We start from the raw sequence: 6331 nt of genomic DNA on the forward strand, positions 1-6331 counted from the left end.
CAAACTCCCTGGTGTGCTTGAAAGGTCCCTGTCCTGGAGGCAGGCCATGCCTCCCAGCCTAGCTCCACACTGAGCTTCTCAAGGTCTCCTGCTGCCATCCGAAACCGAAAGACTTGGACTAGGATCTGGCCAAGGTTCTTCCGCTGTGACGATCTTGCGTGTTATCTGTAGCCTTTAGATGGCTATGTCAGCTCCAAGTCTGAAAGACAAGGGACTGAATTCCGGCTCAGCCACTTATAGGAGTGTCCTCGGCAGGAGCCTCCTGCCTAGATTTCAGTCTGCCTTCCCTCTGATCCCTGCTAATGTTAATGACCTTGCAAGGTCATTGTGAAAATTAAAAATAATATGTAGAGTTCGTCTCAGCCCAACCTAGTTGTTCAGTAAAGGGTGGCTATGACCTGCCATGACTTTTACGACTGCAGCTCCAGCTGGCCGCCGGAGCACTGGGAACTTGGCCCCCGGGTGCGCGAGGGGGCTCACCGAGACACTCATGCAAGGACATTTGTTGCAGCAAAATTGGTAAGACCAAAAATAAATGAACAAATAAAGAGGGGGAAGGAAACAAATAGAAAGTGTCCATCAATCAGGAACTGACTAATGAAGCATGGATTATGCCTCTCTTCGTATTTGTATTTTGGGACCATGGCTAGTTTTGTCTACTGATCTATTTTGTCAAAAGTAAGATTGCAACCTATCCTTCTGTTTACCTCTTCATATACTTCTCTATGTTAGAGGTTGTATTTTTATGGGAACATTCTGTATTCTATGCAAATATTTGTTAAATAAAAAAATATGTACTAGAAAGAGGCTGTGCAGGTGAAGATGGCGTCACTTTCAGAGGGTGTCGGGGCCCCAGGGTGTCTTTTAGGCCAGTTGTCAACAAGGACCAGGTTCTCTCTGGCCACATCTACTCCATTCCGTAGATTTCCTGGTCCTTCCTTGATCTTTACCAAGGGAAATTCTCTGACCCTTGTTTATATTGTGCTCTGTTTCATACCAGGAAAACCAGGACAAAGGGAAGTCTACAATCTCACCAGGCCTCAAAGTGTCTAAGCAAGTGCTCAGCAGAAGATCACCAGGTTCTCTGCGGACACAAAACCAGCTTCCGGGTCTCAGTGTGGTTTTGATGTCAGTTTGTCAGCAGTTGGGTTTGAAGGGGGAAGAGACTGCATCCTGAAGCAGGCAGAAAAAGGACCTGCTGTCCTGTACGAAGCTTAGACCTTTAAGGGCTCTCTCTTTTATTCTTAAGGTCTTTCCCCAGCTACCTTTAACATGAAATACTCAATTTTAAGGTATCTGATCAGTACTAACCAAATGTTTCCATGATGCAGATTAAAAACCCTATCCAGTACCAGCCCAAAGATGCAGGATTTCTGACCTAGCGAATAGATTCGTAAGACCATTTGGTCCCCTCTCACCTGTGAGCAGCCCCCACGCTGAATGTCATACTTCCGCTGGCCTCTGGCCCCTTCTCACACCCTGTCATACCTGATTTCTTCTGAAGTGTGACAAGCTCTGCACAGTCCACCCCTTTTCTGCCCCCAATGCCTCTATACCCCTCAAAACCCTCTACCCTCATACTCAAATTTTCTCCTCCCTCATGTAACTATCAGGAGGAAAGTAAGCTTATTCACTAATTTAATTTATACTGTGAATGACTCATGGCCTGGTAATTTTCTCAGGGAAAGTGAAGGTTTTAGCAGAGGCCTTTAATGCAAATCTTTCCCTGCTGAGATTATAAATCCCCCACATTTTCTCTCCTCCATCTCTAACCACATCCAGAATCAGATGCTGGCCCGCACTCCTGTCTGTTGAGGGAGGGGTCTTCAGGGCTGATGGGGTCTCAGCTCATCAAGAAGAAGGCATCCTCTTCACTGCCAGCCTGTCCTGGGACCTGGCCACTTCCTACTTTGGATGTCACGTGTTCTAACGCCCCCCCTTCCCCAAACCCAGAACCCACAGGCCTTCACTCTCTTCTTCTCTTCATTTTCTAGGCAGCTCCCAAGCGTTCTTCTGCTCTTATAAAATTCTCTCTTTCTTGTGGCCGCTCAGGTATGAGAGGACAGAGCACAGAGGGACGCTCTTCTTAGGACCACAGGTCCCCTGACGCCAACCTTCCATGTGTGACCACGCACCCTAGGCTTGAGCAGCGCAGTGTGGAGAAGACCACCAGGACCTGGGCCAAGAGATGGTGCCCCAGATGCCCGGAGTACTCTTGGGAGCAGCTGCCTTCCTCCACCCCCTGCCCTCTGCCCTCAGGCCTCCCCCTCAAGGACCTCTGCCTCCAGGCTGCCCTGCAACAACTGGGATTACTTTGCTGTATTTCCCCGAATCACAGTATTGAGGCGGCCTTGCTTCCCCCACTAGGAGGCCCTGCAGAAGCCAAAGCGTGACACGGTCGTGGCTGCTCGTTGGCTGGGAGCTGCCAGTGGGGCATCTTTCTCATATGAGCACAATTTTTATTTGGTGACAGTTTCCTTTCCCTTTGGAAGTTGGCACAAAATCCTCTGGACCAGGAGATACCATAGAATGCTGACTATGTAAAATATAACCAGACCAACTTGTTGATAAGTCCAAGCTGAGTTTATGCTTACAGTGGCAAAGGAGAGGACTTTTCCTCAGAGTCGGAGCATCTCAGAGTGGGAAGGGCTAAGGAGATGTGTTCCGTGAGACTCTGAAGTCTGACTTAAGACAGGTGTTTCAGTGTAGGGCTGGTCTGCCCTGAGGAAGGGTAATCATGTTGTCACTTAGGATTGGTGGGCAAAACAGGGCAAGGATTTTGAGATAAAAAGTTCAAAAAAAAGTTATAGTTAGGCTATAACTGTCATTTAATGCTTCTTTAATAAAGAGTTGCTAAGCCTTTCATGAAGTTCTTGCAATGATGAATAAAGTTATCTGCAACTTTTATCTCCTTGGGCAAGAATTCCCAAGAATAATAGTTAGGCGTGAATCTGGAAGAACAGTATGTCATAGGTAGGTAGTAGCTGTGTGGGAGGCTTGCTTCTCAATAGCAGTAAGACCCCGTAGGGCCGCTAGTGCCTCCCTGAATCATCTCCCTCTGCTCAGATCTCACTCAGCCGCCACCACCCACTCTGTGCAGAATCTGAAGATGCAGAGGGTTCAGCCCACCTTCTCCCATACTGTTTCCTTCCTCGCCCAGTTTACTGTCTGTGAGGTAAAGGGTTTCCACTCTCATGCCCAGCCCGGCCACATACTGTCTCTCCTTGAAGCGCCTCCGGATCTCACGACGCAAAGTTCCTCCAGGCTCTGGACAGGCCTGAATTCGTACACAACGGGTGTGAGCTCTGCTCGGTGGCTCTCATGGACAGTTGAGGATTTTATGTAAGAGGCAGAATGTCAAATTTGGGCATGTTCTAAGGTGGCACCAAATTTAAACGTACCTCAGAAAATAATTGCCTTAATTACTTCATCAAGGAAGGAAATGGGGCAGAGACGGCTACATGTCTGCCAGCATTTTCATCCCCCTTTCGCAGCACAGAGCCGGGATCCCATCTCCCAGCTTTGCTTGCCTCTTCCTGTGGACATGTGGCTGGTTCCCATCAAGGAATATAGGCAGAAATGACACTTGTCCTTCTAGTTCAGGGGTTTTAAGAAGTGGCTGTCCTTCATATTTCTCCTCACCCTCCCGCCAGCTTGCTTCAAAGATGGGGAGGTCCAGGGACATCAGGGAAGAAGCCCGTGTCTCAGGGGCACCATGGAGGAGAGCCACCTGCTGTACAGCAATGATGGGAGAAATAAATGCCCATTCTCTTAACCATGAAACAAGGTTTCGTCCATTTGTTACATCAGCTAATACAGTAAGTGATAGCAATACTCCCCTAAAGAGTCAGAAGAAAATGACCTCCATTGTTGTTTTGAACTGCAAAACCACAGTGAGGGACGCTGCATTCAAGCTCTGGATGACCTTGATGGAAACCCAGAATTAATCTGGCTTTTGGCATGTTAATGAAGTGCTAGGTATTTATAGACTGTGTCATTAGCTGGTCATCCTTTGAAAACAAGTTTGCTTCTCGGGAAAGGTTTTGGCAGCTGTGAATAGGCTGAAAGTTCTCATTGCCTCCCTGCTCATGGTAATAAACTGAAGCTATTTTATTGTAATGTGCATACTTCATATGGAAAGAAAGACGGGCAAAGTCACATTTGGGCGAATCTCCGCCATGCCTAGGTCATTCTTCCCGGAGCTTGCTTTGCTGCGCTATCAAAAGACCCACATTCCCCGGTGCCCTTCCATATGCCCTCGGACTGGACACGCTAATGCCCCAGCCAAGTCCCCACTTCCAAGCCATCCTGCAATTTTGCCTCCCTGAGTGTTGGTGTTCAGGCTGAGTCAAAGGAAAAGTAGGATATGCCCCCAAGGCTAGGAGAGTGCCCTCTTCGCCCCGGCTCCTGTCATGTTGCAGAGAACGACGTCATGTTGTTGAGGCATAAGACCCACCGAGGCTGGCTGGAGTGACAGCTGGAGAGGCTGGGCCGTGCTGGCCGGGGCGCACCCCAGCCCAAGAGCACCGGGAGCACTGCTTCTGTGAGCGGCAGTGCCGAGAAGTACGCATTCTGACCCTGACTGGCTCCTGCCGACTTGTGTATCATGGGAAGGCACTGACCGCCTTCCCCACCTGCCCAGCCACCTCCCAGAGCAAGACTGATAAGGTCAGCCAATCTCAAGGGGAGAGGTGGTTAACAAATGTCAAACAATTATAGACTATAAATAAAAGAAATACAGGGCATGGTCTGTTAGCACTGCACACAAGCTAAGGAGCCTTGGTGGGAGCTAGGACAGTTCCTATTACAAGGTAGAGTCCAGTGGATTAAAAAACATCTTTATCCCCCCCAGTTTTCCTTTCTCAGTAAAACTTACAGTGGAAAAAAAAGTAGCACACTTGGCTCACTCATCCTCAGTATGAAAGGATGCCACAGGCCAGTGTGTCACTAGAGGGAGCTGTCCAGGTCACACCTGTTCACCCACAGCAGAGGTGAGAGCACTCCAGCAACTGGTTTGGTGACATTCCCACTTCAGGGAGTTGCAGGGGCAAGGCGACAGGAGAGAAATGAAGGGTGGCTTCAGGGTTATGCGAGATGGGGGGGAAGCCGGCTTCAGCCTGGAGGGCTTGGAGACATGACAACTGGCGCTGCTGCTGTTTTTAGATACAGTTCCTCAACCTCATCGACATGATGAAAGCCAAGCAAGGTAAGGCCCCGCAGGCAGGCACCCGATGTGGCCATCACAGGCAGCAGGAATGTGCAGACCCCCTCCCTCCTGTCCGCCTTGGCCCCATTCACTGCAGTGCTTCACCTGTCACACAGGGAATGTCTCTGGATTTTATTACTTTTCATAACATGAGAAATAATAAATACATTATTAAATAAATAAGTATATTTAAAATATATTATTTTAAAATGTATATATATAAATTTGGTTTTGGTTCAAGTGTACTTTTAAAGTTTCCAAATAAAAATACTATTGAAGTTTAGAACACCTGAGGTCTTACGGCATCAGACGGCAGTGTTACCTTAAACAGGCTTTGTAGTGGTGTCCCCCAACCTCCCAGTTGGGGTGAGGGTCAGCGCAGGCGCTCCTGTTGCACACCTCAACTGCTACCCAGGAGCAGCGACCACATAAGAAAGACTTGGCTACCCCTGCGGCTTGTTTCAGTTTCAGGAACAGAGACCCACTGAAGCCAGGTCAAATAGAGGAAATTTATTGTAGGAATACAAGGGAAACAAACAAAAAAAGGAGTTCCAAGCACATCCACAGCAGGGGCCACAGGAGAGCCGGGTCTTGAGAGCGCTGAGGGGCAGCCCCGTCTTCAAGGGCACTCAGTGGTCCCCAGAGGCAGGAATGAACAGGTCTTCACTCTGAAGCCTCGAGATACGCTCAGGGTCACGCCAGGTCATGCTGTTCCTCTGCTCAGAGTGCCCCCGGGGCTCCCTGTCTTGCTCCCATGGCCCAGAGACCCCCTGTGAGGTCCACCCCTCCTCACACAGCGCCTCCTCCTCCTCCTCATGCCACACGGGCCGCGCTTCCCACCGGGGCCCCTCAGCACCCCAGGAACACAAGCGCCTCGGGATTTCTGCTGGCTGTTCCCTCTGCCTGGAATCTCCTCCCCAGATATTTGCTTATCATTTAGGCATTTGCTAGAATGTCACCTCAGTGAGGCCATCCCCCAACCTAAAATTGTGAGCCCACCCCACACCGATTCTTTCTAACTGCATTCCTTTAAAACATTTTTTATGAAAAAATTAAGCACACACAAAATAGTATAATGATGTCCTTTCTACCATCATTTATCAGATGTCTAAATTTTACTGGTCT

The 6331-nt window shown here is 48.9% G+C and overlaps 1 long non-coding RNA gene across 1 annotated transcript; it reads left to right on the forward strand.

Annotated features, from left to right (window-relative positions):
• Positions 1-277: 277 nt before the first annotated feature.
• Positions 278-3716, forward strand: LOC118971318 (uncharacterized). Its single transcript, XR_005059715.2, has 3 exons — positions 278-519; positions 1001-1128; positions 2053-3716. It is a non-coding gene; the product is annotated as an uncharacterized lncRNA (long non-coding RNA).
• The last annotated feature ends 2615 nt before the right edge of the window (positions 3717-6331 follow it).

Source organism: Manis javanica, chromosome 13, assembly GCF_040802235.1.
Source record: "Manis javanica isolate MJ-LG chromosome 13, MJ_LKY, whole genome shotgun sequence".
NCBI classification, from domain to species: Eukaryota; Metazoa; Chordata; class Mammalia; order Pholidota; family Manidae; genus Manis; species Manis javanica.